Source organism: Diplotaxodon limnothrissa, linkage group LG17 (assembly GCF_057381915.1).
Source record: "Diplotaxodon limnothrissa isolate DT_005_m linkage group LG17, D_limnothrissa_male_GT1.1, whole genome shotgun sequence".
Classification (NCBI taxonomy): domain Eukaryota; kingdom Metazoa; phylum Chordata; class Actinopteri; order Cichliformes; family Cichlidae; genus Diplotaxodon; species Diplotaxodon limnothrissa.
In genome coordinates, this window is record NC_140612.1 from 36,385,278 (window position 1) to 36,394,957 (window position 9,680).

Genomic DNA, 9,680 nt, shown 5'->3' on the forward strand with positions numbered 1-9,680 from the left:
ATATGCCAAGTTTTCAACTAATAGGAAAATCGCTGTTTGGAAAAATTTTATTTTAACCTGTCAAACCTGTTATGGTTGGCTTTTTTCCATTGAAGATTCAACTAAGTGAATGGAAACAGGTGATATGGTTTTGTAACAGGATGCTAGTAACAAAATACTCAAAGGATCCAATTTAAAATTAGTCCTTTGTTGTTGTTCATGCGTAGGCGCAACATTGATCGAGTTAGATGCTGTTTTTTTCCTCCAGTCATTCATAGGTCAAAGTTAAGTGGCTTAAAAAAAACAAAAAACACATTCCATTGAAAAGGAAGATACAAGGAAGTGACAAGCAGCCAATGTAACAAGAAAAAAAAGTTGCAAGACCTTCAGAAAACCATTGCTCAATATCATTTTTCAAGTTTCTTTCTGTTGGGTCTGTCTGGCACAGACCCACCGCTGGAACGAGACAATTCTACTACAACGGCACAAAGCATTGGACACCAAGCAGAGCTCTTTGTTTGATCTCGTGCACGAGGGAGAGAACTGTGACCTGCTGGTACGAGGAGTCCGGTCCACCTAAACAAAGGGCTCTTATACTTACACAGATACAGAGTAGGTGTCCTCTCATCGTATAAATCAGTAAGAGAAGGTACGACCTCTCTCATGAGCTTAAGATGTGTGTGTATCCCAGAGTGCTCTGGGAGGCACACAGTCTTTGCAGACTGCTAAGGATCAGACCTCTATCATTATGCAATGGATTATAAAACTCTAAGAATATATGAGTATATATTTCTAAGTATAAATGACAATTCACAATTTAAACCTAACACTTTCTTGGCTTATGGTTGGAAACAAAATACAAAGAAAAGATTGGTGGGTCACGAATTTTGTACAGTACTATAGTAGATTTAACAGACCTATCAAACAGCCCCTTCCCAAAATCTCTACCTAAATGAACATAAAAACATAATGGAAAGGATTTCCTTTTGATTAAATTCCTTTATTTTAGCATTATGCAATCCTGTTATTCCAACTTAGTTAATCTACGTATTTACTGCAGTTGAGTCCAACTTAATTTAATTGAGTTGATCCAACATATCCAAATTACATTAGTCCTGCAAAAATACTTAATGCTAACAGAAAGTAATTTATCAAGGTGGAAATCCTGTCCATGATTATTTTAAGTTCAATAGAGTTATTCTCTATAGTGTTCAACATAGTCTAGAGCAGGGGTGCCCAATCCCGGTCCTCGAGAGCTACCGTCCTGCAGCTTTTAGATGCATCCTTGTTCCCACACACCCGAATCAAATGAATGGCTTGTTATCAGGCCTTTGCCAAACATGATGGCATGCTGAAGAGGTAATCAAACCATTTGATTCGGCTGTGTTGGAGTAGGGATGCATCTAAAAGCTGCAGGATAGTAGCTCTCGAAGACTGGGATTGGACAGTTCTGGTCTAGAGTCTGGTTAACATAAAACTTGTCTCCTTATCAGGGTCATGGGGGCAGGGGAGGCTGGAGCCTATCCCAGCTGTCAAAGGGTGAAAGGCAGGATACACCCTGGACAGACAACCATTCACGCTCACGGGCAATTTAGAACCATTCATTAACCTAACTCCGTTAACTGCATTGGCCAGTGCTAACCACTATGTAGCTCTTTCTCTCAGATATGCCTGGATTTCCTAGCAATGTTATTGTCATACTACACTTTTAATTTATACTGGAATCAGTATAAACGATATGATAGTCCTTTTAGCCACAGCCTCGCATTCTTGTGTCACAAGGACCAGAATGTGCTTCTGTTAACATGTGAGCCTTGGTAAAAGTTAGCCAACTGAATGTTTTGTTTACTTAACAAGTCTGAGGCCGTGGCTTGTTTTTGTCAGAAAACACCCAAACTTGACTGCTATAGTTGTTCATAGTACAGGCTTCTATAGTATTAATGGTGTGTATATACGAATGGCAACAAGCATTAATAAAGCATTAATAAAGAACATTAACATTAGCTCTCATTCAGCCTGTATAAGGCTTCTTAGATTTTAAGTAGAAGACGTAGGTCAGCATTACCTGTTTGTCTAAATCTTGGAAATTTCCTGTCTCCCTGCTAATGTCTGAGAAAAAGTGAACAAATTCGTCTTGTGTGATTACTGAAGTGAAACCTGGGGGAGGTGCCGTAGTGTGGGTAAACTTCACTGCTGATTTATTTCACATGCGAAGCAACCACAAGTTTAGGTGGTGACACATCATCCGTTCAGATTTGTGTTAGTGGGATCTTCCTTAGTTTTTCAGCTGGACAGTAACCCAGAACACATCTGTAATGTTATCTGACAGTGACGTAAACTCACACGGCGATTCATCAGCACTCCTGATCTCTCCCAGTGCTGCGAGCTACGCATATCTGACTCAAATAGTGTGGTAAGAGTTAGAAGGCAGACGGAAGAAAAAGTATAAGGAATGTGCTCATTCAGCTAGTTAAGACTTTCCCAGCTGCCTCAGCCTGGCTCTGTTGCAGCCTTATTCCTGTCAAAAGGGAATTTTTCCTTCCCACTATTGCCTAGTGCTTGGTCATAGGGGATGATCCGATAGTTGGGATTTTCCATCTAATACTGCAGGGTCTTCACCTTGCAGTATAAAGCGCCTAAAGGCAACTGTTGCGGTTGTGATTTGGGGGTATCAAAATAAAATTGAAATGAAGGTAACATGAAATGAATTAGGATGGTATTCACTTGTAGGATGACACAGACACATTGCTCATGTCAGCAATTGTGATAAATATTATTGAATCTGTTAACTAGGGACATTCTTCAAAAAATTTTTTTGTATGTACCAGAAACCATTTAAAGAAAAGCTGTGGTTCCATCCCATATTTATAAAGCCATGGCAAAACTCTTCTAGGAGCACTTTGGCTTTTGTTTGAACAGGCTTGACTTCTGATTCTTAAAGATTGTCTGGAAAGCAGCCAAACATCCTGGACAGCTATGATAATAAAAAAGTTTCTGTTGTAGTGACACTTGTCTGTACTACCCAAATGTTTCTCGAACTTCCTTGTGATTTACATACGCAAATGACATTGCTCAAAACAGTACCAGTAACAGAACAGAGCCCTCTCTGTGCAATACTTACACCGAAAGTCATATACGATAGTCATATATCCATCCTGTGGAAATGATTAGACACACAAGGAACTTGGTTACATTAAAAGGCTACATGCACTAGTGTTTTCATTCAGATATACTGGGGCACATTTTCCTGTTAGATTAATATCAGGCAGTATGTAAGCATGCAAAATATTCGGCTGGTCGTACAACACGAAAATTGTTTGGAAATTACTTAGCAGGGGGAAATTGAAAAGATATTTTTATCCTTTTTCGCGTGATGGCTGGAAAACTAAAAATATATTTTAAAAAATAAATAGCAAAGCCATGTTTGTCTCCACACCCTGCATATACAAGGAACGCTTCCTTTTTGGTGTAAACGTGCTACATTGTGATGTGCGTGACCTTTATCTAGTGCAATTTCTGTTTATCATCAGCAGCTACAATGAGGAAACATAACACTGAGTGAATGCATGTTGAATCATTACTTTCCATAATGACAAAACAAATTGTCATCAGTGTTTTTGATGGAGTTAGTGCGTGCTCTTCCTTAAAGGCTGAGGTTCTTCCTGACGTGGATGTAATTTTTATTTAATTTTGAGAAAACTGACAATGAGACTTTTGCAAATTAGTTAATCAACAGAAAAGGAAGCTCCCCAAAGCTGAAACAATCCACAAACCTTACTATGACATGTGCCAGTTTTTTTTCTGAGTTTTTTAAAAAAGTTTTTAGCATCATGATCCTGTGTGGATTACCATGCGACAGTCCCGAGTAGCTTTGTATTTGCATTCTGTCCATTTCAAAACAATCCTTATGTGTGTCTTACCCCTCAGTTCACCCTCCCTTTAGGCCAACCTTTCTCTGTCTGGTTCCTTATTAACCCTTTAAGACCTACCATAGAACCAAGTCCGCCAGAGCTTATATTATATTTTTACATGCTGTGGAGCCATTTTTGGGAGCATTTCAAGTTGCTATACATCAATACAACCATTATAGCCCAGATTTTAATAATATGTATTCATTAAGTGCATAGTAATTACATAAATTGCAAAAAAGTGCAATAAACTACAAAAAAATTGAAAATCGTTTTTGATTTTTTAACATATATTTGTAGTTAGAGAAATTTAAGAGGCTTATCCCTCAAAACTGTAAATACAAAAAAGTTGCACAAAATAGTTTCCCACCACAGGAAATTTATTTTGAGTGTCTTCATAGTTTTATTTTTGAAATACACCAATTTTTATACACTGCAGGAAAAACGAAAATAAATATTATACTGTAAATTTGCAAAAAAGCAGCATATGCATCAAAATAAACTATTTCCAGCAGTGCAATATGAGTCCTAAGCATCCCAGAAACGACACAGAAAGTCATAAAGTCAAAGATAACTTTTAAAAAGAGCAGTATAGGCCCTGAGGCCCTGATCGCAAAAAAGACTACATTTCCGCGAAAATGACGTCACTTCCGGTTTCGGCCAGGTAATGGCGGAAATGCAAAAGTTCGCGCTGACGTCTATTCCAACGTAGGAAGTGTTTTGAACAGCTGATCGGACCGGCAAAGCGTGTTTCTGGAATATTATGTTTTTGTTCCTGCAAGCGCTTTTTATGCAGTTTTTGCAAAGCTTTATGTGGAAGGAAACCGTGACCTAGGACAAGCTGATGGCACAATATGTAAGTACAACTCCTCCGGTTTCATATGCAAAAAATTTTTTGCGCTAGCTTACGTGGTTGCAGTGCTACTGGGATTTAAAAATAGTTACGCATAACAGAGCGTTCCCGCTCCGATCGGCTCTAAAGGGTTAATAAATAGTTTAAAAGAAGATGTAGGTACTCAATACCACAGCTATGTGCCCAAGGTGGTCATTTTAAAGATACACTATATTGCCTTCACACACATATGAACTTGAGTGATATTTTGTTCTTAATCCATAGGGTTCAATATAATGTCGGTCCACACTTTGCAGCTTTCACAGTTTCAACTCTTCTGGGAAGGTTATCTTTAACGTTCAGGAATGTTTCTGGAAAGTTTTGAACATTGTTCCAGAAGCACGAGGTCAGACGGCTGCTGGGCTGTCCTGGCTCGCTGCAAGTCATCACAGATGTGAGGTGAGTCACTTTCCTCAACACCAAAACATGCTCATCCATGTCTTTATGGACCTTGCTTCGTGCACTGGTGAGCAGTCATGATGGAAAAGGATGGATGAAAAAGTTGGGAGCATGAAGATATCCAAATTGTCTTGAAATGCTAAAGCATTAATAGTTCCTCCTACTGGAACTAAGGGGCCAAACCCAATGACCTCACACCATAATCACTCCTACACCAAACTTTACACTTGTCACAATGCAGTCAGATAAATACTGTTGTCCTGGAAACCACCAAACCCAGACTTATCCATCACATCCATCACATTTCTTTTTACCAGAAAAAGAAATGTGATTCATGGTCTAGAGTCCAGTGTAGACGTGCTTAACACCACCGCATCCAACACTTTGCATTGTACTTGGTGATGTAATGCTCGGATGCAGCTGCTTTGCCATGGACACCCATTCATTGAGGTTCTCTGCACACTGTTCTTGAGTTAATCTAAAGTCGAATTTTGTACATCTGTAGCGATTGTCTGTGAAGTAAGTTAATGACCTCTGCGCACTATGCACATCAGCATCCACTGAACCCGCCCTGGTACTTTATACGGCCTACCGCTTTGTGGCTAAGTTGCTGTCGTTCATATTTGCTTCCACTTTGTTATGATACCACTAACAGTTGGCTGTGGAATATTTAGCAGGGAGGAAATTTCATGACTCGACTTGTTGCACAGGTGTGGGTGGGATCCTATCACGGTACCATGCTGGAATCCAGTGAGCTCCTGGAAGCAAGGCATTATTTCAGAAATATTTTTATAAGCAGTTTGCATGCCTGCTTGATTTGAATATAGTATATCTCAGCTCATTTCCATTATGCAGACCCCAGATTTGGGAAGAAGGGACATATTACTAGAGATTAATTATACATATGTGACTTTAGTGATATTTTATATGAGCATCCACCACTGAATCATCGTTGTGATGGAAAATGAGGAAAACTGAAGTCTCAACAAGTCAAGTTGTAGTTACATTAAATGGTCCACTCAAATTCTTCCTAAACAAACAACATCATTATTTATGTCCACAGTAACCTTAATTTGAATGCAAATTTCTTATTCTACCACTTGCCTATAACCCATTTAAGATTAGGGATATGGTTGGGGTTCTAGTGTACACTGTAAAAAAAAACTAATATAAAAGTATCTTACTGTATATTTTACAGTTTTGTACAGTTTTTCTAGAATATCATTAAATTTACATAAATAGACTGTGATTTTACATGTCAAATGTAAAATAACATAACATCACTGTAAATGTAATAAAATGCAATTTTCTTGTTCTTTAAATATATTTTTTGTACATATGAATATTTAGATTGTAAAAATACATTCAGAAATGTATCATAATTTCACAAATATTTGTCTGTTATTTGAGAGATTGATCTGTTAAATTCAAATGTAATAAAAATTTTTTATGTCATCTAGGTCTGTTTCAATAATTAGTAACAAGTGAAAATATAATTAATAGGAATAAAAACAAAAAACCCCCATATAAAACATTGCACGGCCACGCTGTGCTAATTATATATTTAAAAAAATAAATGTAGAGGTAGGAATTGCAATTAATATAAATCTCAAAGTATTCACAACATTCCTGAACAGAAATAGGCCTCTGCACCTGGGGTGGCCATGAAAACAATGTGACATGCCATTGGATGTTGGGACACATGACTCTAAGCATCAACCAATGAATGTGAACTAACAACCACAAGGTATGGCTGTGGAAAGTAGTGATGGTAAATTTGATTCTTTTTACTGAATCGAGTTTGAATGAGTCACTCACCAAAGTGAATCGGGGTTTTTGAGTCATTTGAGTCACTGAGTCAGTTGACCAGAGTGCAAAAAATGTACATTTTCACTCAAACTTAATTTGTTTCTCTTGTCATGTATATCCTACTGCTAAGATGAGTGATTGAAAAAGAAAAACAACTAATTTTATGGAGCAGAAAAGAGCAAAAAAAAGAGCAAAAATACATTTATTTTATTTATTTTTATTTTATTTTATTAGTATTTCCCTCAAATGTGTCAAATATATATTTTCTCATCTAAATGTCCACTGAGCTGTGAGCCAGGGGGAGGTAATGCGCCTTAACATTGGTTGCCAACCAAGAAGAAGAAGAAGCTGTGAGCCAGGAGGGAGGGGGTGAGTGAGTCCTGAGTGATTCGTTTACGCTATCAGGCGCATCACTAGTTTCTACACCGCTAATACCTGTTAGGGGGCCCGCGACGACAGCTGCCACTGATGCATTTGTCTTAATGTGAAATTAAGTATGCAACTTAAGAGCCAATAGGCGACCTGTTCCATTCTAGCAACACACCTGCACTCTTGCAGAGAGCTAGTGCCTGCCAAGATGTGCTGCGTGATGAAGTGAGAGAAATAGGAAATAGAAGTAGCCCACTGTGCTAGCTTTGCCCTGTAAAATGTAATGGACATGTAAGCCAAGTATTTCCTTCTATTTTGTGGAAAGGAAGTAGGGCTAAAGCAGGTGAGGCGAATTATTTGACTACATTTAAACGTACATTCCATATATGTATTTGGATTTTGGCAGGTTTCATGATTCATAAGGTTTTTTTTTCTTCCCCTGCAAATTAGTAGCGTGAGTTCTCAAATTTATTCAGTAAGCTGTAAAGGTGAGTTTTGTGCTGCATTTAAGAATGTCAAAAGATTACACCTGTCACAGTTGTAGTGCTTTTTGAATAAAGCACCAAATCCACACTTTTAAGCTTAAATTTCAAAACTTACATTTAACTACTGATTTTATCTATTGTTCTGATTTTATCTGTTTTGATTTTATATACTGTTTTGTTTGTTTGTTAATTAGTTTGTTTTTTTGCTTGTTTTAATCAATTTTAAATCATGCTTTTTATTTGTTTTTGTTTCTAATGTCTCTGTAAAGCACTTTGAATCACCTTGTTGTTGAATTGTGCTATACAAATAAACTTGCCTTGCCTTGCCTTTAATGTAAATGTTTGGGCACCCATGGTCCAAATTTCAGTTCATGTGAACAGTTAAGCAAGTAGAAGATGAAATAATCTCCAAATAGCTTAGTTATAGATGACATTTAATTTTAAATAAAATAATTTTCATATTTTTTTAAACAGAAAAGGAAAAGGCCCACAGCAAAAGTATGGACTGTGTGCTTCCTGAAGTCCACAATAATCTCCACTATCTTCTGGGCATTCAGCACCAGGTTGTTGTGGCTGCACCAGGACACCAGACGTTCAACCTCCCTCCTGTAGGCAGACTCATCCCCGTCCGAGATGAGTCCAATAACGGTGGTGTCATCTAGAAACTTGATTAGCTTGACAGACTGGTGGGTGGAGGTGCAGCAGCTGGTGTACAGGGAGAAGAGCAGAGGAGAAAGAACACAGCCCTGAGGGGAGCCGGTGCTGATGGTCCGGGAGTCCGAGACATTCTTTCCCAGCCTCACATGCTGCTTCCTGTCCGTCAGGAAGTCAGTGATCCACCAGCAGATGGGATCAGGCACATTCATCTGGGAAAGCTTGCCTTGGAGATGGTCTGGAAGGATGGTGTTGAAGGCAGAGCTGAAGTCCACAAACAGGATCCTGGCGTAGGTTCCTGGGGAGTCCAGATGCTGCAGGATGAAGTGTAGAGCCATGTTGATGGCGTCATCTACAGACCTGTTGGCTCTGTATGCAAACTGCAGGGGGTCCAGGAGGGGGGCCGTGAGGGTCTTGAGGTAGGAGAGAACCAGGCGCTCAAATGACTTCATGACCATAGATGTCAGAGCCACAGGTCTGTAGTCATTTAGTCCAGTGATCCTAGGTTTCTTGGGGACAGGGATTATGGTAGAGGACTTGAAGCAGGCAGGCGCATGACATGCCTGCAGTGAGAAGTTGAAAATGCCAGAAAACACTGGGGCCAGTGTCTGAGGGTGGCAGGAGACACACCATCTGGGCCAGGAGCTTTTCGAGCATTCAGACTCTTAAAACCCCTGGAGGGTCTTAGGTCGATTTGTGGCTTTTTTCAAATTTTGATTGCATGCCATTTGCACAGTGTTGAATGGACTATAGCCAAATTCTCCAAAAAAAAGTTTGATATGATTTTATTTCAAAATTCAAGTCTGACTTCCTTCAATTAGCTTCAGTGGCTAAGCTACAAATAAACTTACACTATTGGGCTTAGTGGTCGATTTGTGCCCCATTGAAACCCATTATAAACGCTATTTTTCACTGCAAATTAATTACGGTCAAAGGGATCGTCGATGTTTAATTTTCATTTTGCAGTACGGGCCTTAGAGTTGTAATTTTTTTATTTTTCCACCGGGTGGCGCCCTTGCTCCACATTTGACCCCGGGCTGGAAAACAGCGGGCTGCTTAGACAGACCTGTGGGAAATGAAGCCTCATTTCCGGCGTGCAGCAGCGGCTTCGCCCGCTGATCGGGCGGGACCATTTTCGGTCCCTAGGGCCGTGAGAGGGTGCATTTTTTTTTTTTTAGTCAACAG